Source organism: Ziziphus jujuba, chromosome 6, assembly GCF_031755915.1.
Source record: "Ziziphus jujuba cultivar Dongzao chromosome 6, ASM3175591v1".
In the NCBI taxonomy this organism is placed as follows: domain Eukaryota; kingdom Viridiplantae; phylum Streptophyta; class Magnoliopsida; order Rosales; family Rhamnaceae; genus Ziziphus; species Ziziphus jujuba.
This window is the reverse complement of record NC_083384.1, coordinates 394,504-422,500: the sequence shown is the minus strand read 5'-3', so window position 1 is coordinate 422,500 and position 27,997 is coordinate 394,504. Positions and strand designations below refer to the sequence as shown.

The 27,997-nt window shown below is 38.0% G+C and overlaps 1 pseudogene; it reads left to right on the top strand.

Moving 5' to 3' along the window:
* Window positions 1–442: 442 nt before the first annotated feature.
* On the top strand, window positions 443–20,412 carry LOC132804182 (protein Ycf2-like; annotated as a pseudogene).
* Window positions 20,413–27,997: the final 7,585 nt, after the last annotated feature.

The following is a 27,997-nucleotide window of genomic DNA, read 5'->3' as shown; positions in this document are numbered from 1 at the left end:
CCATGGATGCTTAGCGAGGATCCTCATACATGGTGAATAACCAAATGCCAATTCAAATGAAATCTTTAGGGTAAATCAATGCAATTTAGGAGGACTCAATGAAAGGACATCAATTCAAATCCTAGATTTTTGAATTAAGAGAGATATTGAGAGCGATCAAGAATTCTCACTACTTCTTAGATTCATGGACCCGATTCAATTCAGTGGGATCTTTCAGTCACATTTTTTTTCCATCAAGTATGTTTTATAAAACTCTTGGAATCCTGAATTTGGAGTATCCTACTTTCACGCAATTCACATTTATAGGGTTCAACAAGAAATCGATATTTCACGATCAAGGGTGTAGTACTATTTGTAGTAGTAGTCCTTATAAATCGTATTAACAATGGAAAGATGGTCGAAACAAAAAAATCTCTATTTAACAGGGCTTCTTCTTATACCTATGAATTTCATTGGACCTAGAAATGATACATTGGAAGAATCTTTTAGGTTTTCCAATATTAATGGGTTGGTTGTTTCGCTCTTGTGTCTTCCAAAAGAAAAAAAAGTTTTCTGAGGGCTATCTCCTGGATCTGAAATAGAGTACTTGGTTCTCCCAAGAACTAAAAAGTGTATCATGCCTGAGTCTAACTAGGGTTCACGATGGTGGAGAAACTGGATCAGAAAAAAAGAGGGATTCTAGTTGTAAGATATCTAATAAAACCATCGTTGGAATTGAGATCTCATTCAAAGAGAAAGATATCAAATATCTAGAGTTTCTTTTTGTATATTCTATGGGTGATCCGATACATAAGGGCCATGATTGGGAATTATTTGATCGTCTTTCTCTAAGGAAGAGGCGAAACATACTCAACTTGAATTCGGGATAGCTATTCGAAATCTTAGTGAAAGACTGGATTTGTTATCTCATGTTTGCTTTTCGTGAAAAAATACCAATTGAAACGAAGGGTTTCTTCAAACAACAAGGAGCTGGGTCAACTATTCAATAAAATGATATTGAGCATGTTTCCCATCTCTTCTCGAGAAACAAGTAGGCTATTTCTTTGCAAAATTATGCTCAATTTCATATGTGGCAATTCCGCCAAGATCTCTTCTTTAGTTAGGGGAAGAATCCGCACGAATCGGAGTTTTTTTGAGGATCATATCGAGAGAGAATTTGATCTGGTTAGACAATGTATGGTTGGTAAACAAAGGATCGACTTTTTAGCAAGGTACGGAATGTATCGTCAAATATTCAATACGATTCCACAAGATCCAGTTTTGTTCAAATAACGAATTCTATCCAATTGAAAGGATCTTCTGATCGGTCTAGAGATCATTTCGATTCCATTAGTAATGAGGATTCAGAATATCGCACATTGATCAATCAAAGAGAGATTCAACAACTAAAAGAAAGATCGATTATCTGGGATTCTTCCTTTCTTCAAACAGAACGAACAGAGATAGAATAAGACCGATTCCTTAAATGCCTTCTAGATATTCCTCAATGTCTTGGCTATTCACGGAACATGAGAAGCAGATGAATAACCATTTACTTCCGAAAAAATCGAAGAATTTCTTGGGAATCCTATAAGATCCATTCGTTCTTTTTTCTCTGACAGATGGTTAGAACTTCATCTGGTTTGAATCCTACTGAGAGGTCCACTAAAGATCAGAAATTATTGAAGAAAGAACAAGATGTTTCTTTTGTCATTTCCAGGTGATCGAAAAAATAAAGAAATAGTTAATATATTCAAGATAATTTCGTATTTATAAAATATCATCTCAGTTAATCCTATTTCATCAGATCCGAGATGTGATATGGTTATGAAGGATGAACTTTATAGTTCTAATAGGATTTGATTCTTGAACAAAAATCCATTTTTGAATTTATTTCATCTATTCCATAATCGGAACAGGGGGGATACACGTTACACCATGATTTTGAATCAGAAGTTCAAGAAATAGTAGATCCATTCACCCTATCAATAACCGAGCTTGATCTGTTGTATATAAGGGATTTGCCTTTTCTATTGATTCCTACAGATTGGATAAAAAACAATTCTTGAATGAGGCATTCAACTCCAGGGATGAATCGAAAAAGAAATCTTTATTGGTTCTACCTCCTGTTTTTTATGAAGAAAATGAATCTTTTTATCGAAGGATAAAAAAAAATGGCTCCGGACTTCCTACGGGAATGATTTGGAAGATACATAACCAAATTAATGGTATTTGCTAGCAACAACATAATGGAGGCAGTCAATCAATATAGATTGATCTAAAATCTGATTCAAATCCAATATAGCACCTATGGGTACATAAGAAATGTATTGAATCGATTCCTTTCAATGAATAGATCTGATCGCAACTTTGAATATAGAATTCAAAGGGATCAAATAGGAAATGATACTTTGAATCACAGAACTATAATGAAATATACGATCAACTAGCATTTATCAAATTTGAAAAAGAGTTAGAAGAAATGGTTCGATCCTCTTATTTTTATTTCTCGAACCAAGAGATCCATGAATCGAGATACTAATGCATATAGATACAAATTATCCAATGGGAGCAAAAATTTACAGGAACATTTGGAGCATTTCATTTCTGAGCAAAAGAGCCATTTTCATTTTCAAGTAGTGTTCGATCAATTACGTATTAATCAATATTTGGTTGATTGGTTTGAGGTCATCAACAAAAAAGATTTGTCTAAGTCACTTCCTTTCTTTTTGTCCAAGTTACTTCTTTTTTTGTCCAAGTTTCTTCTCTTTTTGTCTAACTCATTTCCTTTTTTCTTTATAAGTTTCTGAAACATCCCCATTCATAGGTCCGAGATCCACATCTATGAATTAAAAGGTCTGATGCAATCAGTTGTTAGAATCAATAGGTCTTTAAATCGTTCTTTTGAAAAAATGGAAACCCTTCTTATTGGATGATCATGATACTTCCCAAAAAGCAAAATTCTTGATCAATGGAGGAACAATATCACCATTTTTGTTCAATAAGATACCAAAGTGGATGATTGACTCATTCCATACTAGAAATAATCGTATGAAATCTTTTGATAACATGGATTCCTATTTTTCAATCATATCCCACGATCAAGGCAATTGTCTAAATCCCGTGAAACCATTTCATAGAAATTCATTGATATCTTCGTTTTGTAAAGCAAATCGACTTCGATTCTTGAATAATCAACATCATTTATGCTGTTATTATAACAAAGGATTCCCTTTTTCTGTGGAAAAGGCCAGTATCAATAATTATGATTGTACTTATGGACAATTCCTCAATATCTTATTCACTCGCAACAAATTTCTTTATGCGGCGGTAAAAAAAATATGTTTTTTTGGAGAGAGATACTATTCCAGCAATTGAGTTACAGGTGTCTAACATATTCATACTTAACAATTTTCCACAAAATGGCAATGAAAAGTATAACTTGTACAAATCTTTCCATTTTCCAATTCGAGCCAATCCATTCGTTTGTAAAGCTATTTACTCAATTGCAGATATTTTTGGAACACTTCTAACAGAGGGACAAGTAGTCAATTTTTAAAGAACTTATTGTCAACCTCTTTCAGATATGAATTCGTCTTATTCATATCTGAAATTTCAGATATTCAGACCTATTGCCTACACTAAGTAGCAGCCAAAAATTTGTATCCATTTTTCATGATATTATGCGTGGATTAGATGTGTCATGGCGAATTCTTCAGAAAAAACTGTCTTCCACAATGGAATCTAATAAGTGAGATTTCGAGCAAGTGTTTACATAATATTCTTCTATCTGAAGAAATTATTCATTGAAATAATATCGACACATCTTAGATCGCTAAATGTTCAGGAGTTCCTCTATTCAATCCTTTTCCTTCTTCTTATTGCTAGATATCTCATTCGAAAACACCCTATCTTTGTTTCTCAAGCCTATAGTGAGTTACAAATAGAGTTCGAAAGGGTCAAATCTTTGATGATTTCATCATACACAATTGAGTTGCGAAAACTTTTGGATAGGTATCCTACATCTGAACTAAATTTGTTCTGGTTAAAGAATCTCTGTCTAGTTGCTCTACAACAATTAGGAGATTCTCTACAAGAAGTACGGGGTTCTACTTCTGGTGGCAACATGCTATGGGGTGGTGGTCCGGCTCAATATGTTCCAAGAAGAAATATTTGAATATCAATCTCCTCGATATCATCGATTTCATAAGTACCATACCAAATCCCATCAATCAAATCAGCTTTTTTGAGAAATATGAGACATCTAAGTCATACAAGTAAACAGACCTAGTCATTGATAAGAAAAAGAAAAAATGTGAACGGTGGTTAGATTGTGATACGAACCTAGGATGACCTGCTCCTAAACCCGTATTATATTAGCCCGGATCTTAATTAAGTTCAAGTTCTAATGGAATTGACCTCAACCCCTAACCAACCTATGGTTAGAAACCTTGGTATAATGTAGACGCCACAATAGAGGATGGAAAACCTATTGATAAGTTAAGCTAAAACAACCAATTCTCTAATGGTGTTTTAGGTGTTCTCAAAGAACAAAAAGATAATTAATCTCACTAGTATTTTCTCAATCAAATCAAAGTTGTCCCCTTATTGAAAAAAATAAGCCTTTAAATAGGCTTTGAAAGAAACAACATAAACCCTAAAAACCCTAGGAAAAACTGGCCACACACATAAAGAAACCTAGTTGGCCGCAACTATACTTCCTTTCCTAATCTAAGTTTGATTAATTAATTCTTTTATATTAAATTAGGAATTAATTAATTTACAATAAAATAAAAACCTTCCTAAAGTTATTTGTCCAAAAGATAAATAAATAAAAACCCAAAAAGAAATAAAGTCAATCGCAAATTAGGTAACGAGTTGATTTTGACATCTAGGCTGAATTATGTCTTCAACCGAGCTAACTTATGTCTGCCTGATGTCCGAGCTAACTTATGGCCTATCCGAGCTAACTGATGTCTGTCCGAGGTAACTTGTGTCTGGCCAAGCTAACTGACGTCTATCCGAGCTAAGTTGTGTCTGGCCAAGCTATGTTACATCCGATGTCCGAAGTCCGAGATCAGATGTCCGATATAGTTGATAGCCGAGGTGGAATGTTGTCTAAGGTATAATGTGCTGTTGATGTGCAAAAGAACTGGTGTTGTCCGAGACATGGATGACACCAGTGTTGTCCGAGACATGGATGGACTGATGTTGTCCGAGGTAAAAATGCTCCCCGAGGTGTGGATGTGCTCCGACGTATGGATGCCCTCCGAGGTAGCCGAGGTATGTTTGCCCTCCGAGGTATGGATATCTTCCGAGACATGGATGGATGTGTGGGTGCAGGCATAATCACATCATTCCCCTCCTCTTGAAAAGGATTTATCCTCAAATCAAAAGCATCACTTGTAGCAAAAAGAGATAAGTCAGCAACATTAAATGTAGTACGAACATTATACTCACCCAGCAAATCAAACCAAATCAAATTTCCATCTCGACGCAGCATAAGCTTGGACTTCCCTTGCTCGGGAAACCTTTCCTTTCTTAGATGCAAATCTCCTGGATCAAACACTATCACAACAACGACTAAAAATTCATGCTCATTATAGCAAAAACTACTTTCTTTAAATTTAGCAAATAATCTTTTCCAAATTTTCAAATTGGCACTAAGTAAAGCTCTCAACAATGCAGATAAAGCATCTTTAAATAAATATCTTTCAAATTCATGGTCAGCAATGATTGCTTATTCATAATCACTTTATTAACATCACCAAAGCTAAGATAAAGATTTATATTTTGCCTTTCTTGTTTTCCTTTTCCTTTCTCACTCATGGACATCTCACCTTCCTCACTCTCGGCTTTTGCACCAAATTTCTCACTCTTGGTTTTATTAAAATCTCTCCACACAACCTGAGTATTAGAAGACTTACCTTGGACAGCAAGCTCACCATTTCCCTCTTGACTGGATGGTAGTCCACTTGGACTTTCATTTGGAAAGAAATCTCCAAATTCCTTCAAAAGAGAAATGATTGAACTTGGCAATTCAAGTTCTTCAAAGTTAGTTTGATCATTAAAATAATTTTTTTTATAAATCATGACCAACAAGGGTTTTGTACATTCAATAGCCTTATTAATATTCCTAAAACTCAAATAAAAATTCTGGTTTTTCCTCTCTTTTCTTTCTTTTCTTTTTCTTTCCTTGGTTTGGCTCTCATTGGCAAAAATTTCCAGATTTTTGGTGCTCTCAGGTTTGCTCTCTTTTCTCACCCCTCTCTCAGCTTTTTCTTGGTTCTTCGACTCAATTTGGGTTTTAGAAAGCTTACCTTGATCAGCAACCTCAATCTCACCTTCTTGAAAGGATGGTGAAGTCGTTGGTGCCATACTTGCTTTTTCATTAAGCTTTTCGGCTTCTCTCCTTTGTTGCGTTTTTAATTGGTCTTTGTAAACCTCCTTAGGAGATAATGGCTCTAGCTTTATTTTCTTCCCTTTAAACCTGAAAAAAATACTATTTTCTCGACCAAAATAAGTAGCATCTTTATCAAACTGCCATGGCCGACCTAATAGTATATGTCTAGCAATCATGGGTACAATATCACATAAAACTACATCCTCATATCTACCTATATTAAAATTTACTTTGACTTGTTTGTTTACTTTCATCTCACAACTATCATTAAGCCATTGTAATCTATATGGTTCAGAATGTTTTATTGTTTTTAAGCCCAATTTATCAACTACAAGGTTACTTATTACATTAGTACAACTCCCACTATCTATAATCATGCTACAAATTTTACCTTGTATTTCACAGCGAGTGTGGAAGATGTTTTCTCTTTGTATCTGCTCTTCATCTTTGTAGACAGCAAGTACTCTCCTTGAAACCAAGCTCAACTCGGCATTAGATGTATCTACAGGTTTGGCTTCATCTTCATTGCAATCCTCCTCTTGCTTGGTTTCAACTTCACTTTCTTCACTTGCAGATTCCAGCTCACCGTCACCCTTTAATACCATGATTCTTCTATTTGGGCATTGGCTGGCTATGTGTCCTCTTCCTTGGCACTTAAAACAAATTATTTCTCTGGATTTTTGAGGTTTAGGATCAGATTTTATCTCACCTTTAATGGCTTGGGCAGATTCAGTTTTAAGTTCCCTTCTTGGCCGGTTAGTAGCTTCTTCACCAAGCTTCGGCTTTAGCTTGCTTTCATAAGTGGAATTGTTTTCCCAGCCACTTGAACTTGTCCTTTCATTGCTAGAAACTCCTCCAAGCCGTGTGCTAACACCCCTCCTCTTGAATTGGTTCTCAAGCTTAATTGCTACATGCAACATCTCCTCAAATTCCAAGTATTGTTATAATTCAAGCTGGTTGGCAATGTCACGGTTTAACCCTCCAAGAAATCTTGCCATTGTTGCCTCTCTATCCTCATTCATATTCAGCCTCATCATTAACATCTCCATCTCTTTGTAATAATCCTCCACGGACCTACTTCCTTGAGACAAAGATCGAAGCCTTTGATACAGCAACCTATGGTAATGAGATGGCACAAACCGCTTTCTCATGGCTCCTTTCATTTGACGCCATGTTGTAATCAAGTCATCACCAACTCTCCTTCGGGTGCTTTACTCATTTGTCCACCATTGGAGTGCATAATGGCCAAACTCCATTGCTGCCAACTTCACCTTTTTACCCTCCGAATAATTATGGTAGTTGAATATCATCTCCATCTTTTCTTCCCACTCCAAATACGCCTTGGGATCACTTTTTCCCATGAATGGTGGGATGTTGATCTTGATATTTCCCAAATCATCATATGTATCTTCCCTCCTATATCTTCCACGGCCAACTCTATCTTGAATAGCAAAAGCTTCATCCATACCTTCTTCAAAGTCTCCACCGAATGGCTCCTCATCAACTTCCTCTCTCGGTCTCTCGCGACCTCCTCATCCTCGGCCTCGCCCTCCATGGAATTATTGCCTATTTCTTGTATTCGGCATTCCTTGTGAGGCTTCTAGCCTTCCCATTCTTTGATTCATATGCTCAACTTGAGCACTAACCCGCTGTATTGACTCCAAAACAGCTCTCATGTCCACTTGATCTCCACTCCCGGTAGCTCGGGCATCGCCATGGAATGCTACTGACTCCTCCTCATTGATCCTCAAGGGTGGCTCTCCTCTCCTCATTCTTGATTCTGTCATGTTAGTATAATAATGCAATAAAAATAAAATAGGACCTTACCAATTTCACTCCCTTGCGTGTTTCACTCAAATAAGGACCCGACACTCGTGTTTGCACACTTGTTTCGGCTTTTACCCTCTTTTAAGCTCGTACTCTCTTGCCTTTTTCCACTTTAAAAATTATCTCAAAGTTCTAGTTAAACACACTTAAATACAGCAATTAGATCACAAGTATGTTTTAATTAAACCTATCAACAAAACAGTAGCAAAAAGTAGGCAATACCGAAAGAATCCAACAAATCCTAATTTTTCGGCTTTCTAGACAAGAAAACACAAAATAATGGGAAAACATTGGAATTTTTGAAAACTGCACCAGATGGTAGTAGTTTAAGAGTCCAAGAATAAAATTGTGGCAAAGGAAAGTCAAATTCAACAAGAATCAAGTAGACCAAAAATATTGAATGATTGTTAGTTGTGTTCTCAGTAATCCAAGCTTTTATGTATCAATTCCTTTAGCAATTTTAATCCAATTTTTTTTTTCTTTGCAACAATAATAATCTCCAACAACTCCAAATATTGAAAAGATGACCAACAAATCAGCAGCTACAAGAAATTCCCAACAACAAACTTCAACACCAAATTTAACCCAACCGAATATTTTTATTTTTATTTTTATTCGAGTTTCTTCTTTCTTTCTTTTTTTTTTTTTTTTAATGATACAAACCTAGGACGACCTACTCCTAAACCCGTATTATATTAGCCTGGATCTTAATTAAGTTCAAGTTTGATGCGAATCCACCCGAGACTGCTCGACCAACAACCCGCTGGGGTGCTGACCCAATACAAATGAAGGTGGGGCCGATCACTAGGGCCCAAGCCAAGAGGTTCAAGGACAGTCTTGCTGTCTTCATACAAGTAATAAGTCACATCCAAGAGGGGTTGGCCATATCTAAAGAACAAAGGCCTGTGTTACTCATACAAGCAATAGAAGCCAAAACGGGGTCGGGTGACGTTTTTGGTAACAATAAAGAGGCCGGGTTGTATGAATTGGAACCCCATCTTTATGGGTTCAATTCATATGGAGGATGAGTCATAGAAACCAGCCAAATCAGCTTCAAAGCCGACCAACAAGGTGGTTTGCGCACAAGGAGAAGGAAAGGGCCGGATTTGCTGTATTCTCCGCGGGTTTTACTGTATTTTACTGTATTAACCTTTTTTCATACTTCCAAGCAAGGGCAACGTGGGGAACTTCACAATAAGCTTATTTGGCATCCTACAAAGCATATTGAAGCTGATTTGGAGATTAATTTGGTCAAAGAATAGTCAAAGTCAAATTAGTCAAAAAGCTAGTATTATAGTTTCCTAATTTTATTCTACTTTTTGTTTTAGGAAACTACCTTTACTTTTTAAGTTTTATTTATTTATTTTCTGGATAAATAAGTTTAGGAAAGTTTTTATTTTATTATTTTCATTGTAAATTAATTAATTCCGAAATTCAAAATAAATGAATTAATTAATCCAAATTAGTTTAGGATTAGGAAAGTTTCGGCCAAGGTAGGATTCTCCATTGTGTGGCCGGTTTTTCCTAGGGTTTTTAGGGTTTATGTTGTTTCTTTCAAAGTCTATTTAAAGGCTTATTTTCCATTAATAAGATAACTTTGAAACTTTGATTTGATTAAGAAAATACTTGTGAGATTAATTATCTCTTTGTTCTTTGAGAACACCTAAAACACCATTAGAGAATTGGTTGTTTTAGCTTGACTTATCAATAGGTTTTCCATCCCCTATTGTGGCGTCTACATTATAACAAGGTTTCTAACCACAGGTTGGTTAGGGGTTGAGGTCCATTCCATTAGAACTTGAACTTAATTAAAGATCCGGGCTAATATAATACGGGTTTAGGAGCAGGTCGTCCTAGGTTCGTATCATTTGGTATCAGAGCTAAATTTTGTTCAGGTTTGATCTATCTTTATTTGTTTTATTTGTTTTTGTGTTATTCTGCAATTTTAGCATTAGGTTAAGGTTGCATCCATCCTATACACGTTCAGCATCTTAAAAAGAAAAAAAAAAAAAAATTCATTCCTAGTTGAATTAGGATTTCCTAGTTTTATCGTATTTTTGTTTCCTAGTTTGTTGGTTGTCTTTTATCATTGTTCTTGTTAATTTGGTTTTTGTTGATTTTTCTTTGCTGTTTTAGTCTTAAATATTTGCATTCATATATTCACAAAAAAAAAAAAAAGGAGTTTGCGGCAACATTTAAAAAAAAAAAAAAAAACTGCACATTTTGTTTATTTGGAGGTCACGGGTTTGGTGTTTGTTTTGGAGTTGGAATTGCAATTTTCGTAATTATTCTTGCTACTGCAGTTGTTTGTGTTCTGTGAGTGAAAAAAAAAAAAAAGAAAAAAAAAAAAAGAAAGAAAGAAGAGGTAAAGTCGAATAAAAAAAAAAAAAATTCAGTTTGTTGGAGTTTGATTTGTTTGCTGGAAATTTGTTGGAGCTGCTGGTTTTTGATTATTTATTCAATATTTGAGTTGCTGGGAAATTATTCTTGCTGCTGGATATTTGGATTTTGGGTGTTTAAATTTTTTGGATTAAAATTAGTTAAAGGAATTGAAACAAAACTTGAATTACAAGAACAACAACCAACACTTTTCTATATTTTTGTTCTCTTTGATTCTTGTTCGTATTTGACTTTTTTGTTCCTGGAATTTTATTCTTGAGCTCATAAACTATTACCATCTGGTGCAGTTTTCAAAAATTCCAACGTTTTCCCATTATTTCGTGTTTTCTTGTCTAGAAAGCCGAAAAATTAGGATTTGTTGGATTCTTTCGGTATTGCCTACTTTTTGCTACTGTCTTGTTGATAAGTTTAATTAAAACATACTAGTGATCTAATTGCTGTTGTGTGGGTGTTTTAATTAGAACTTTGATATAATTCATTGAGTGGAAAAAGACAAGAGTGTGTGAGCTTAAAAGAGGGTAAAAGCCGAAACTAGTGTGCAAACACGAGTGTCGAGACCTTGTTTGAGTGAAACACGTGAGGGAGTGAATATTGTGAGGATTTATTTTATTTTTTGCAAAATTTTACTAACATGGCAGATTCTAGAATAAGAAGAGGGGATCCACCCATGAGGATCAATGAGGAAGAGTCAGTAGCATTTCATGGCGATGACCGAGCTACCGGAAGTGGAGACCAAGTGGACTTGAGAACTATTTTGGAATCAATACAGCGGATAAGTGCTCAATTTGAGCATGTAAACCAAAGAGTGGGAAGATTAGAAGCCTCACAAGGAAGGCCAAATACAAGAAATAGGCAAGAATTCCATGGAGGACGAGGCCGAGGACGAGGAGGTCGCGAGAGGCCGAGAGAGGAATTTGACGAGGAGCCAATGGACGGTGACCTTGAGGAAGGTATGGACGAAACCTTTGCTGTCCAAGATAGAGCTGGCCGTGGGAGATATAGGAAGGAGGATACAGATGAAGATTTGGGAAATATCAAGGTTAATATCCCACCTTTTATGGGTAAAAGTGATCCTGAAGCTTATTTGGAGTGGGAAGAGAAAATGGAGATGATTTTTTACTGCCACAACTATTCGGAAGGTAAGAAGGTGAAGATGGCAGCAATGGAGTTTGGCCATTATGCACTCCAATGGTGGATAAATGAGCAAAGCACCCGAAGGAGGGTTGGTGAAGACTTAATTACAACATGGCAACAAATGAAAGGAGTCATGAGGAAGCGGTTTGTGCCATCCCATTACCAAAGGTTGCTGCATCAAAGGCTTCAATCTTTGTCTCAAGGAAGTAGGTCCGTGGAGGATTATTACAAAGAGATGGAGATGTTAATGATGAGGTTAAACATGAGAGAGGATAGAGAGGCAACAATGGCAAGATTTCTTGGAGGGTTAAACCGTGACATTGCCAACCAACTTGAATTACAACAATACTTGGAATTAGAGGAGATGTTGCATGTAGCCATTAAGCTTGAGAACCAATTCAAGAGGAGGGGTGTTAGTACACGGTTTGGAGGAGTTTCTAGCAGTGGAAGGACAAGTTCAAGTGGCTGGAAAAGCAATTCCACTTATGAAAACAAGTTGAAGCCGAAATTAGGAGAAGAAACTACCAACCGGCCAAGAAGGGAGGTCAAGACCGAATCTGTCCAAGCACTTAGAGGTGAGATAAAATCTGATCCTAAACCTCAAAAATCTAGAGAAATAATTTGTTTTAAGTGCCAAGGAAGAGGACACATATCCAGCCAATGCCCAAATAGAAGAATCATGGTATTAAAGGGCGATGGTGAGCTGGAATCCGCAAGTGAAGAAAGTGGGGCTGAAACCGAGCAAGAGGAGACTTGTAATGAAGATGAAACCGAACCTGTAGATACATCTAATGCCGAGTTAAGCTTGGTTTCAAGGAGAGTACTTGCTGTCTACAAAGATGAAGAGCAGATACAAAGGGAAAACATCTTCCACACTCGCTGCGAAATACAAGGTAAAATTTGTAGCATGATTATAGATAGTGGGAGTTGTACTAATGTGATAAGTAATCTTGTAGTTGATAAATTAGGCTTGAAAACAATTAAACATCCAGAACCTTATAGATTACAATGGCTTAATGATAGTGGTGAGATGAAAGTAAACAAACAAGCCAAAGTAAAATTTAATATAGGTAGATATGAGGATGTAGTTGTATGTGATATTGTGCCTATGATTGCCGGACATATACTATTAGGTAGACCATGGCAATTTGATAAGATGCTACTCATTTTGGTCGAGAAAATAGTATTGTTTTCAGGTTTAAAGGGAAGAAGATCAAGCTGGAGCCGTTATCTCCTAAAGAGGTTTACAAGGACCAATTACAAATGCAACAAAGGAGAGAAGCCGAAAAGCTCAAGGAAAAAGCAAGCATGGCACCAACGGCTTCACCATCCATTCAAGAAGGTAAGATTGAGGTTGCTGACCAAGGTAAGGGTTCTAAGGTTCATGTTGAGTGGAAAGACCAAGAAAAAGCCGAGAGAGAGGTGAGAAAAGAGAGCAAACCCGAAAGCATAAAAAAACCAGAAATTTCCGCCAATGAGAGCCAAACCGAAGAAAGAAAAAGAAAAGAAAGAAAAGAGAGGAAAAACCAGAATTGTTATTTGAGTTTAGGGGATATTAATAAGGTTATTGAGTGTAAGAAACCCTTGCTGGTCATGCTTTACAAAGAAAATTATTTAAATGATCAAACTAACTATGAAGAAGTTGAATTGCCAAGTTCAATGATTTCTCTTTTGAAGGAATTTGGAGATGTCTTCCCGAATGAGATTCCAAGTGGACTACCACCTATTCGAGGGATAGAACATCAAATTGACTTTGTTCCAGGGGCTGCCATACCAAATAGACCAGCTTATAGGAGCAATCCCGAGAAACAAAGGAGCTGCAAAAACAGGTAAGTGATTTGCTTGATAAAGGATATATTCGTGAGAGTTTAAGTCCTTGTGCTGTTCCTGTTTTGTTGGTACCTAAAAAGGATGGTTCTTGGAGAATGTGTGTTGATTGTAGGGCTATAAATAACATCACCATCAAATATAGACATCCCATTCCGAGATTAGATGATATGCTTGATGAATTGCATGGTGCTTGCATGTTTACAAAAATTGATCTTAGGAGTGGTTATCACCAAATTAGGATGAAAGAAGGTGATGAATGGAAAACCGCATTCAAAACTAAATATGGGCTGTATGAATGGTTAGTTATGCCTTTTCGATTATCTAATGCACCTAGTACTTTCATGAGGCTTATGAATCATGTAATGCGTCCATTTATTGGTAAATTTGTGGTTGTTTATTTTGATGACATTTTAATATATAGCCGAAATTTGGATGACCATGTGGATCAACTTAGGCAAGTTTTGCAAGTTCTTAGAAAGGAAAGATTATTTGCTAACATTAAAAAAATGTGACTTTTGCAAAGAAGAGCTTGTGTTTCTAGGTTTTGTAGTAAGTGCTGCAGGAATTAAAGTTGATCAAGCTAAGGTGAAGGCAATCCAAGAGTGGCCGGTTCCTACATCCATTACCCAAGTGAGGAGCTTTCATGGCTTGGCAAGCTTTTACCGAAGATTTGTCAAGGATTTTAGTACCATAGCAGCACCATTGAATGAAGTTGTCAAGAAGAATGTTGGCTTCAAATGGGGGGAAGTACAAGAAAAATCTTTTAATTTGTTGAAAGAAAAATTGTGTAATGCACCTTTGTTAGTTTTGCCAATTTTTTCTAAGACTTTTGAAATTGAGTGTGATGCTTCGGGTGTAGGTATTGGAGCTGTTTTAATGCAAGAAGGAAGGCCCATAGCCTACTTTAGTGAAAAATTGAATGGAGCTGCCCTAAACTACCCGACTTATGACAAGGAGATGTATGCTTTGGTGAAGGCTTTGGAGACGTGGCAGCATTATCTCATGCCAAAGGAGTTTGTGATTCATACGGATCATGAGTCTTTGAAGCATATCAAGGGTCAAGGAAAGCTCAACCGAAGGCATGCTAAGTGGATTGAATTTATTGAAACATTTCCATATGTGATCCGCTACAAAAAAGGTAAGGAAAATGTGGTTGCTGATGCATTATCCCGAAGGTATGTGCTCTTTTCTACCTTAGATGCTAGATTGCTTGGATTTGAACAATTGAAAGAACTTTATGATCATGATAGTGACTTTGGAGAAATTTTTAGAACCTGTTTGAAACATGGATTTAATAAATTTTACATATTTGAGGGATATTTGTTTAAGGAAAACAAACTTTGTGTGCCTAATTGTAGTATTAGGGAATTATTGGTTCGGGAAGGACATGGGGGTGGTTTAATGGGTCATTTTGGTATTTTGAAGACTTTATCCTTGCTGCAAGAACATTTTTATTGGCCTAACATGAGAAGAGATGTTGAGAGAATTTGTGAAAGATGTGTGAAGTGCCGAAAAACAAAATCAACATTGAAACCGCATGGATTGTATAAGCCTTTGCCGATTCCTACCTATCCTTGGATAGATTTGTCTATGGATTTTATTCTTGGGTTGCCTAGGTCAAGGACAGGTAAGGATTCAATATTTGTTGTAGTAGATAGGTTTTCTAAGATGGCACATTTTATTGCATGTAATAAAACTGATGATGCATCCAACATTGCTAATTTATTTTTCAAGGAAATTGTGAGATTGCATGGAATGCCAAAAACTATTGTGTCGGATAGGGATGCTAAGTTCTTAAGCTATTTTTGGAAAACATTGTGGGCTAAATTAGGTACTAAGCTTTTATTTTCAACTACTTGTCATCCACAAACTGATGGACAAACCGAAGTAGTAAATAGAACCTTGTCTGCATTGTTGAGAGCATTAATTAGTAGAAATTTAAGGACTTGGGAAGAATGTTTGCCACATGTTGAATTTGCATATAATAGGTCTTTACATTCAGAAACTAAATTTACTCCATTTGAAATTGTTTATGGTTTTAATCCTTTGACTCCATTAGATTTAACACCTTTGCCTTTAAGTGAGCGTGCTAATCTAGATGGAAAATAAAAAGCTGATTTTGTAAAGCAGATTCATGAGAAGACTCGAGCAAACATTGAGAGAAGGACCGAGCAATATGCAAGGGTGGCTAATCAAGGCCGAAAATCAATGGTGTTTGAACCTGGAGATTGGGTGTGGCTGCACTTAAAAAAAGAAAGATTCCTCGAACAAAGGAAATCAAAACTCATGCCGAGGGGTGATGGACCTTTTCAAGTTTTGGAGAGGATAAATGACAATGCCTACAAACTTGATCTACCGGGTGAGTATAATGTTAGTGCCTCTTTTAATGTTGCTGATTTATCTCCTTTTGCTGCAGGTGATGACTTCGATTTGAGGACAAATCCTTTTCAAGAGGAGGGGAATGATGCGAATCCACCCGAGACTGCTCGACCAACAACCCGCTGGGTGCTGACCCAATACAAATGAAGGTGGGGCCGATCACTAGGGCCCAAGCCAAGAGGTTCAAGGACAATCTTGCTGTCTTCATACAAGGAATAAGTCACAGCCAAGAGGGGTTGGCCATATCTAAAGAACAAAGGCCTGTGTTACTCATACAAGCAATAGAAGCCAAAACGGGGTCGGGTGACGTTTTTGGTAACAATAAAGAGGCCAGGTTGTATGAATTGGAACCCCATCTTTATGGGTTCAATTCATATGGAGGATGAGTCATAGAAACCAGCCAAAGCAGCTTCAAAGCCGACCAACAAGGTGGTTTGCGCACAAGGAGAAGGAAAGGGCCGGATTTGCTGTATTCTCCGCGGGTTTTACTGTATTTTACTGTATTAACCTTTTTTCATACTTCCAAGCAAGGGCAACGTGGGGAACTTCACAATAAGCTTATTTGGCATCCTAAAAAGCATATTGAAGCTGATTTGGAGATTAATTTGGTCAAAGAATAGTCAAAGTCAAATTAGTCAAAAAGCTAGTATTATAGTTTCCTAATTTTATTCTACTTTTTGTTTTAGGAAACTACCTTTACTTTTTAAGTTTTATTTATTTATTTTCTGGATAAATAAGTTTAGGAAAGTTTTTATTTTATTATTTTCATTGTAAATTAATTAATTCCTAAATTCAAAATAAAGGAATTAATTAATCCAAATTAGTTTAGGATTAGGAAAGTTTCGGCCAAGGTAGGATTCTCCATTGTGTGGCCGGTTTTTCCTAGGGTTTTTAGGGTTTATGTTGTTTCTTTCAAAGTCTATTTAAAGGCTTATTTTCCATTAATAAGATAACTTTGAAACTTTGATTTGATTAAGAAAATACTTGTGAGATTAATTATCTCTTTGTTCTTTGAGAACACCTAAAACACCATTAGAGAATTGGTTGTTTTAGCTTGACTTATCAATAGGTTTTCCATCCCCTATTGTGGCGTCTACATTATACCAAGGTTTCTAACCACAGGTTGGTTAGGGGTTGAGGTCCATTCCATTAGAACTTGAACTTAATTAAAGATTCGGGCTAATATAATACGGGTTTAGGAGCAGGTCATCCTAGGTTCGTATCAAAGTTCTAATGGAATTTACCTCAACCCTTAATCAACCTGTGGTTAGAAATCTTGGTATAATGTAGACGCCACAATAGGGGATGGAAAACCTATTGATAAGTCAAGCTAAAACAACCAATTCTCTAATGGTGTTTTAGGTGTTCTCAAAGAACAAAGAGATAATTAATCTCACTAGTATTTTCTCAATCAAATCAAAGTTGTCCTCTTATTAAAAAAAATAAGCCTTTAAATAGGCTTTGAAAGAAACAACATAAACCCTAAAAACCCTAGGAAAAACCGACCACACACATAAAGAAACCTAATTGGCTGCAACTATACTTCCTTTCCTAATCTAAGTTTGATTAATTAATTCCTTTATATTAAATTAGGAATTAATTAATTTACAATAAAATAAAAACCTTCCTAAAGTTATTTGTCCAGAAAATAAATAAATAAAAACCCAAAAAGAAATAAAGTCAATCGCAAATTAGGTAACGAGTTGACTTTGACATCTAGGCTGAATTATGTCTTCAACCGAGCTAACTTATGTGTGCCTGATGTCCGAGCTAACTTATGGCCTATCCGAGCTAACTGTTGTCTGTCCGAGCTAACTTGTGTCTAGCCGAGCTAACTGACGTCTATCCGAGCTAAGTTGTGTCTGGCTAAGCTAAGTTACATCCGATGTCCGAAGTCCGAGATCAGATGTCCGATATAGTTGATAGCCAAGGTGGAATGTTGTCCGAGGTATAAATGTGTTGTTGATGTCCAAAGGAACTGGTGTTGTCCGAGACATGGATGACACCAGTGTTGTCCGAGACATGGATGGACTGATGTTATCCAAGGTAAAAATGCTCCCCGAGGTGTAGATGTGCTCTGACGTATGGATGCCCTCCGAGGTATCCGAGGTATGGTTGCCCTCTGAGGTATGGATATCCTCCGAGACATGGATGGATGTGTGGGAGCGGGCAGAATCACATCAGATTGATGATAAAAAAAATAGAATCCTGGGTCTCAAATAGTGATTCAATTGATGGTAAAGAAAGAGACTTCGTGGTTTAGTGCTCCACCTTAACAACAAAAAAAAGGATTGATCAAATTCTATTGAGTCTGACTCGTAGTGATCACTTATCAAAGAATGACTCTGGTTATCAAATGATTGAATAACCAGGAGCAATTTACTTACGATACTTAGTTGACATTTGTAAAAAGTATCTAGTGAGTTTTGAGTTCAGTACATCATGTTTAGCAGAAAGACGGATATTCTTTGCTCATTATCAGACAATCACTTATTCACAAACTTCCTATGCAGCTAATAGTTTTCATTCCCATCTCATGGAAAACCTTTTTCGCTCCGCTTAGCCCTATCCATCTCTAAAGGTATTTTAGTGATAGGTTCTGTAGGAACTGGATCATCCTATTTGGTCAAATACCTAGCAACAAACTCCTATGTCCCTTTCATATAATATTTCTCAACAAATTCCTGGATAAAAAGGGTTTTCTTATTGATGATAGTGACGACATCGACCGTGACCTTGATATGGAGCTGGAGCTTCTAACTATGATGAATGCACTAACTATGGATATAATGCCAGAAATAGATAGATTTTATACCACCCTTCAATTCGAATTAGCAAAAACAATGTCTCCTTGGATAATATGGATTCCAAACATTCATGATCTGGATGTGAATGAGTCAAATTACTTATCCCTCGATCTATTAGTGAACTATCTCTCTAGGGATTGTGAAAGATGTTCCACTAGAAATATTCTTGTTATTGGTTCGACTCATATTCCCCAAAAAGTGGATCCTGCTCTAAGAACTTCGAATAAATTAAATACATGCATTAAGATACAAAGGCTTCTTATTCCACAACAATGAAAGCACTTATTCACTCTTTCATATACTAGGGGATTTACTTGGAAAAGAAAATGTTCCGTACTAATGGAATCGGGTCCATAACCATGGGTTCGAATGTACGAGATCTTGTAGCACTTATCAATGAGGCCGTATCGATTAGTATTACATAGAATAAATCAATTATAGACTTGGGATTTGTGATCCCAAGTAATATTGGTTCAGGATCATGGGATCCTTTTCTATCAGATAGGAAGAGCTGTTGCACAAAATGTACTTCTAAGTAGTTGCTCCATAGATCCTATGTCTATCTATATGAAGAAGAAATCATGTAACGAAGGGGATTCTTATTTGTAAAAATGGTACTTCGAACTTGGAAAGAGCATGAAGAAATTAACAATACTTCTTTATCTTTTGAGTTGTTCTACCAGATCGGTCGCTCAAGACCTTTTATCTCTACCTGGACTCGATAAAAAAAATGGGATCACTTGTTATGGACTCTTTGAGAATGATTCTTATCTAGTTCATGGCCTATTAGAAGTAGAAGGTGCTCTGGTGCGATCCTCACGGACAGAAAGAGATTGCAGCCAGTTTGATAATGATCGAATGACATTGCTCCTTCAACCCAAGGCAAGGAATCCCTTAGATATAATGCAAAATGGATCTTGTTCTATCATTGATAATAGATTTCTCTATGAACAATATGAATCAGAATTTAAAGAAAGGGAAGGAGAAGGAGTCCTCGACCCGCAACGGATAGAGGAGGATTTATTCAATCACATAGTTTAGGCTCCTAGAATATGACGCCCATGGGGCTTTCTATTAGATTGTATCGAAAGGCCCAATGAATTGGGATTTCCCTATTGGGCCAGGTCATTTCAAGGCAAATGAATCATTTATGAAGAAGAGGATGGGCTTCAAGAGAATGATTTGGAGTTCTTGCAGAGTGGAACCATGCAGTACCAGACATAAGGTAGATCTTCCAAAGAATAAGGCTTTTTTTGAATAAGCCAATTCATTTGGGACCCTGGAAATCCACTTTTTTTCCTATTGAAAGATCAACCTGTTGTCTGTGTTTTCACTTCAAGAATTCTTTGCAGATGAAGAGATGTCAAAGGGGTTTCTTACTTCCTAAACAAATCTTCCTGCATCTATACATAAATGCTGGTTTATCAAGAATACGCAAGAAAAGTACTTTGAATTGTTGATTCATCATCAGAGATGCCTTAGAACCAATAGTCATTATCTAATGGATTTTTTTGTTCTAATACTCTATCCAAGAGTTATCAGTATTTATCAAAGCTTTTCCTATCTAATGAAACAGTATTGGATCAAATGACAAAGACATTGTTGAGAAAAATATGGCTTTTCTCGGATGAAATGAAAATTTGATTCATGTAACAAGAGAACGGTTTCCCATTCCTTAGCCAGAAAGATATGTAGCCACAAAATAAGGACTAAGCATAACAGAATTGACCAGGTGGTAGAGTCGTGGAAACACCCATTTCTTCCATATTTTGGACCTCAGCTCCATGGAACAATATACTACTACTGAAACATGGAAGAATTGAAATCTTAGATCAAAACATTAGGGATGGATGGTATGAACTGCCTAAACAAGAATTCTTGAACAGCGAACAACCAGAGCTATTACTCACTACATCAAAAAATTTCCATTAGTGAAATACGTAAACACATTGGAAAATCAAAAATACGCATGTCGAATGAAATGGTTGTTGCCATCTGCTACAATAACGAATCATTGGTTTGACTGAATAACTAAATAAAATAGATAGATAGTTCTCTTCATCTCAAGTCGATGAATCTTCTCAATTGACCTCTATATGGATAATACACATTCTAGATGGATAATGCACATTCCAATTGACCGACTAATTCTAATTGTTTCGAAGCAGTCCACAAAGCAATTCATCTTATTCAGATATTTACGACCAAGAAGTACTGGATTCTCTTTTGAATAGGCCTTGAAAAGAGAAGGAAGGCTGGAATGCCAATAGGCGTCTATTATTGAATTCACCCGATTGGATAGTACCCATTTTAGGAACGTCCAGTGCAGTAGTCACTGAATGGGTGAGTCGCCAATCCCCAAAATGGACTATGTAATTTACTTTATATGCTGGGTTACACGCCGGGGGGGGGGGGGGGGGGGTTTACCAGAGGTTTCTATTGTATGAATCGACCCTTGTGTGATTCCTATTGAAGCATATACTTGGGGGGTGGGGTGGGTGCAGGACGGACGATTTCAAAGTGGACTCCCCATTCATTGGATAGAGAAGATCACCAAGATTTTATGATCCACTGCCATGCTTATTCCAATTCACTGAGCATTTCAATATTCAATATCATGCTTTAAAGAGGACTCAAACCTCCACGCTCTTTAGCATGAGATTTTGAGTCTTGCATGTCTACCATTTCACCACCAAGGCATCTTGAAAGTGAATCATATTCCATGAGTATGATATCTCTCCAGTGTGATGTATGGAATATATGACAAAGGTAGAGTGTTAGAGTATTTCTATTGATCGGTCATGTCATATAGGCCTGAATAGGACATCCAATTGCTTCGATTTGAATTATCCGGGGGGTGCCTTATCTTATATTTATATATTATATAAAAAAGATGGACAATCAAACTTATTTCTCGATTTAGTAGAAGCCCAAAGAGGTGAGGTCAATAGGGTCCAAAATAATGAGAGATATGTAAAATTTAGAATGTTCAAAAAGTTTATAGATCCAATGTCACATTCAATAAAGATTTATGATACATGTATAGGATGTACTCAAAATGTCTGAGTATTTCGAGTTAGCTCACCCTCGTGGGATTGCGACCCTTTGTCCTAGCCAATGTAGGACACGAGTAGAGGCTATCAAAGTGATATCGTTACTAGGTGGTGGGTCCGAATAAGCAAAATAAGGTGTATAAACAGAAGTTCTATTTATACAACTTATTTTATTTTGTTTGCTTCCGCCATTTTGGAATGAACAAATCTACTAATTCTTTGATTCCAGTTAGTAAGAGGAAACTAAGAAATAGATTTTAGAAGCTAAAAAAGGGTATCCTGAGCAATTTTAATAATCGGGTTCACTGATATTCCTGATATAGTAGATGCTATCACACATATGAATCTCATGGAGAGTTCGATCCTGGCTCAGGATGAACACTGGCAGCATGCTTAACATATGCAAGTCAGACGGGAAGTGGTATTTAGTGGCGGATGGATGAGTAATGCATAAAACCTATCTTTGGGAGGGGAACAACAACTAGAAATGGCTGCTAATACCCTGTAGGTTGAGGAGCAAAAGGAGGAATCTGTTGAGGAGGGGCTCGCATATGATTAGCTAGTTGGTGGGGCAATAACTTACCAAGGCGATGATCAGTAGCTGGTCCGAGAGGATGATCAGCGACACTGGGACTGAGACACAGCCTAGACTTCTACGGGAGGCAGTAGTGGGGAATTTTGTGCAAGGAGTGAAAGCCTGACAGAGCAATGCCACGTGGAGGTAGAAAGCCTATGGGTCGTGAACTTCTTTTCCTAGAAAAGAAACAATGATGGTGTTTGGGGAATAAGCATCGGCTAACTCTGTGCCAATAGTCACGGTAATACAGAGGATGCAAGCGTTATCCATAATGATTAGGCGTAAAGCGTCTGCATGTGGCTTTTTAAGTCTGTCATCAAATCTCAGGGCTCAACCCTGGACAGGCGGTAGAGACTACCAAGCTGGAGTATGGTAGGGGCAGAAGGAATTTTCGATGGAGCGATGAAATGCATAGAGATTGAAAAGAACACCAACGGTGAAAGCACTCTGCTGGGTCAACACTGACACCGAGAGATGAAAGTTAGGGGACCGAATGGGATTAGATACCCCAATAGTCCTAGCCGTAAATGAGGGATACTAGGCACTGTTCGTATCGACCCGTGTAGTGCTATAGCTAATGCATTGAGTATCCCACCTGGGGAATATGTTCACAAGAATGAAACTCAAAGGAATTGACGGGGACCCATACAAGCGATGGAGCATGTAGTTTAATTTGATACAAAGCAAAGAACCTTACTAGGGCTTGATATACTGCGAATTCTCTTGAAATAGAAGATTGCCTTCGGGAATGCAGACACAGGTGGTGCATGGTTGGAGTTAGCTCATGCCATAACGTGTTGGGTTAAGTCCCATAACGAGCATAACCCTCGTGTTTAGTTGCCATGGTTGAGTTGGAACCCTGAGCAGACTGCTCGTGATAAGTCAGAGGAAGGTGAGGATGATGTCAAGTTATCATGCCCCTTATGCCCTGGGTGACACACATGCTACAATGGCCGAGACAAAGGGTCCCGTTCCTATAAGGGTGAGCTAACTCCAAAAACCCATCCTTAGTTTGGATTGTAGGCAGCAACTCGCTTACATGGAGCGAGAATAGCTAGTAATCACCGGTTAGCCATACTGTGGTGAATTCTTTCTCGGGCCTAGTACACACCGCCCGTCACACTATGGGAGCTGGCCGTGCCCCAAGTCCTTACCTTAACCGCAAGGAGGGAGATGCCAAAGGCATGGCTAGCGACTGGAGTGAAGTCGTAACAAGGTAGCTATAATGGAAGGTGCGGTTGGATCACCTCCTTTTTAGGGAGAGCTAATGCTTGTTGGGTATTTTGGTTTGACACTGCTGCACACCCATAAAAAAGCTAGCTACATTTGAGTGAAGCTTAGAGATGAAAGTCTTATTTCATTTCTCGATGGTGAAGTAAGACTAAGCTCATGAGCTTATTATGCTAGATCAGAACAAGTTACTAGGATCTCTTTTTTAGGTTCCCATGTCCCTCCCGTGTGGCAACATTGAGGCGTAAAAAAAGGAAAGAGAAAGACAGGAGGCCACCAGGAGGCCCGCACGATGGGCTATTTGCTCAGTGGTAGAGTGCACCCCTAATAATTACGTCGTCATGACTGGGCTGTGAGGGCTCTGAACCACATGGATAGTTCAATGCACTCATTAGCGCTTAACCTTGAGATGTGGATCATCCAAGGCACATTAGCATGGTGTACTTCTCATATTCGAACTAGGGTTTGAAACCAAACTTCTTCTCAGGAGGATAGATGGGATAATTCAAGTGAGATCCAACATAGATCCAACTTTCTATTCACTCATGGGATCCAGGTAGTCTAGGATGGACCACCACAACTCCTCTCTTCTTGAGAATCCATATATCCCTTATCAGTATATGGACAGCTATCTTTCGAACATAGGTTAAGTTTCGGCCTCAAAGGGAAAATAAAATGGAGCACCTAACAACGTATCTTCACAGAGCAAGAACTATGAGATCGTCCTTTTCATTTTAGGGTGACGGAGGGATCGTACCATTCGAGCCTTTTTTTATGGTTTTCCCGAAGGTTTGGAGAAAGCAACAATCAATACCATTCGAGCCTTTTTTTTTCTTTTTTGCATGGACAAAGAGGTTGGATCTAGCCGTATGAAGAACGCTTGGCTGATAAATAATTCACTTTTTGTTCTTCGACAGCCTCAATCACTACGAATGCCCCGGATCAGTGCAATGGGATGTGTCTATCTATCTATCTTTTAACTCAAAATGGGAGCAGGTTTGGAAAAGGATCTTAGAATTTCTAAGGTTGGGCCAGAACGGTCTCTTAACGCCTTTTTTTTTCTTCTCATCAGAGTTATTTCACAAAGACTTGCCATGATAAGGAAAAAGGGAGAAACAAGCACACTTGGAAAGCGCAGTACAATGAAGAGTTGTATGCTGCGTTCGGGAAGGATGAGTTGCTCCCGAAAAGGAATCTATTGATTATCTGCCAATTGGTTGGACTGTAGGTGCGATGATTTACTTCACAGGCAAGGTCTCTGGTTCAAGTCCAGGATGGCCCAGCTGCACCAAGGAAAAGAATAAAAGAAGCATTTGACTCCTTCATGCATGCTCCACTTGGCTCAGGGGCATATAGCTCAGTTTGTAGAGCTTCACTCTTGCAATTGGGTCGTTGTGATTATAGGTTGGATGTCTAATTGTCCAAGTGGTAATGATAGTATCTTATACCTGAACTGGTGGGTTACTTTTTCTATGTAATGGGGAAGAGGACTGAAACATGCCACTAGTATGGATCATACATGGATGGTAGTTGGAGTTGGTGGCTCTCCTAAGGTTCCCTCATCTGGGATCCCTAGGGAAGAGGATTAAGTTGGCCCTTGCGAACAGCTTGATGCACTATCTCCCTTAAACCCTTTAAGCGAAATATGGCAAAAGGAAGGAAAATCCATGGACCGACCCTATCATCTCCACCCTGTAAGAACTATGAGATCACCCTAAGGATGCCTTCGGCATCCAGGGTTGCAGACCAACCATAGAACCCTGTTCAATAAGTGGAAAGCAGTAGCTATCCGCTTTCAGGTTGGGCAGTAAGGGTCGGAGAAGGGCAATCACTCATTCTTAAAACTAGCATTCTTAAGACCAATGAGTCGGGCGGAAAAAGGGCGAAAGCTCTCTATTTCTGGTTCTCCTATAGCTAGATCCTTCAGAACCATAAGAATCCTTAGTTAGAATGGGATTCCAACTCAGCACCTTTTGAGATTTTGAGAAGAGTTGCTATTTGGAGAGCATAGTACGATGAAAGTTGTAAGCTGTGTTTGGGGGGGAGTTATTGTCTATCGTTGGCCTCTATGATAGAATCAGTCAGGGGCCTGAGAGGCGGTGGTTTACCATATGGTGGATGTTAGCAGTTCAAGTCCGCTTATCTCTAACTCTTGAGCGTAGCCGATATAAAGCTATATGATAGTACCCAATTTTTTGGATTCAACAGTTTGATCTACGCTATGATTTGGCATTCATGGATGTTGATAAGATCATCCCATTTAGCAGCACTTTAGAGGATGGCATAGCCTTAAAGTTAAAGGCGAGGTTCAAACGAAGAAAGGCTTATGGTGGATGCCTAGGCACCCACACACGAGGAAGGCCGTAATGAATGATGAAATGCTCAGGGAGTTGAAAATAAGCATAGATCCGAAGATTCCTGAATAAGTCAACCTTTTGAACTACTGCTGAATCCATGGGCAGGCAAGAGACAACCTAGGGAACTGAAACATCTTTGTAGACAGAGGAAAAGAAAGCAAAAGTGATTCCCATAGTAGTGGCGAGCAAAATGAAAGCAGCCTAAACCATGAAAATGGGGTTGTAGGAAAGCAATACAAGGGTCGTACTGCTAGAAGAAGCGGTGGAGTGCTGCATCCTAGATGGATAGAGTCCAGTAGCTAAAAGTATCGCTCTGACCCGAGTAGCATGGGACACGTGGAATCCCATGTGAATCAGTAAGGACCACCTTGCGCGGCTAAATACTCATGGGTGACCGATAATGAAGTAGTACCATAAGGGAAGGGTGAAAAAAAAACCCCATCGGGGAGTGCAATAGATCATGAAATTGTAAGCTCCCAAGTAGTGCGAGGAGACCAAGGCTCTGACTGTGTGCTTGTTGAAAAATGAGTCGGTGACTTATAGGCAGTGGCTTGGTTAAAGGAACCCACTGGAGCCGTAGCAAAAGTGAGTCTTCATAGGGCAGTTGTTACTGCTTATGGACCCTAACCTAGGATGAAGCTTGGGTGAAACTAAGTGGAGGTCCGAATCGACTGATGTTGAAGAATTAATGGATGAGTTATGGTTAGGGGTGAAATGCCACTCGAACCCAAAGCTAGCTGGTTCTCCCCAAAATGCATTGAGGTACAACAGTTGACTGGACATCTAGGCGAAGAGCGGTACCAAATCGAGGCAAACTCTGAATACTAGATATGACCTCAAAATAATAGGGGTCAAGGTTGGCCAGTGCGATGATTGGAGATAAGCTTCATCATCGAGAGGGAAACAGCCTGGATCACCAACTAAGGCCCCTAAATGACCGCTCAGTGATAAAGGAGGTAGGGGTATAGAGACAACCAGGAGGTTTTTCTAGAAGCAGGCACCCTTGAAATAGTGCGTAATAACTCACTGATCGAGTGCTAAGCGATTTGCCGAAGCTGAACGGAGCTAAGAAATTTGCCGAAGCTGTGAGACATAAAAATACATTGATTAGGGAGTGTTCCTCTTAGAGGGAAGCACTAGCATGAGTAGTTGATGTGATTCCGCCCGAGCCTGCTCAACCAATAACCCGTTGGGGTGCTGACCCGACACAGATAAAGATCGGGCCAATTACAAGAGCTCAAATTAAGAGATTTATGGATAACCTGGAAGCATTTATATAGGGGGTAATCAACTCTCAATAGAGCTTGTCCATACTAGAAGATACAAAGCCTATTCTAAGCATCCAAGTGGTGGAAGTCGATACGGACCCGAGTAACGATTTTGGTGCAAATATGGACACCTAGCAGCATGAAATGGTTCCAACTCTTTATGGATTCAATACATATGTATAAGAGGATATGGAATCAAATCAATCCAACTTCAAAGGCTTTCAAAAAGGGGTTGTACGGATAGCTTCAAATTTGGCCTGTTTTTACTGTATTTTGTGCTGACTTTACTGTATTTTGCTGAGTTGGCTTTTTCTCTTTCTTCAAAACAAGGGCAACGTGTGGGACTTCATGGTAAGATTATTTGGCATCCTAAAAAGCATATTGAAGTTGATTTGGAGCTCAAATTGGTCAAAGAATGGTCAAAGTCAACTTAGTCAAAAAGCTAGTATTTTAGTTTCCTAATTTGATTCTCCTTTTTGTTTTAGGAAATTACCATTACTTTTTTGTTTTTATTTATTTATTTTTTGGACAAATAAGTTTAAGAAAGTTATTATTTTATTATTTTCATTGTAAATTAATTATTTCCTAATCCAAAATAAAGGAATTAATTAATTAGAATTTAGATTTAGGAAAGTAGGAAATTCGGCCACTTTAGGAAAGGTTATTGAATGGCCAGTTTTCCTTATGTCTTCTAGGGTTTATTATGTGAATTTTCTAGCTACTTAAAGGTTTGTTTTATCAATAATAATCAGT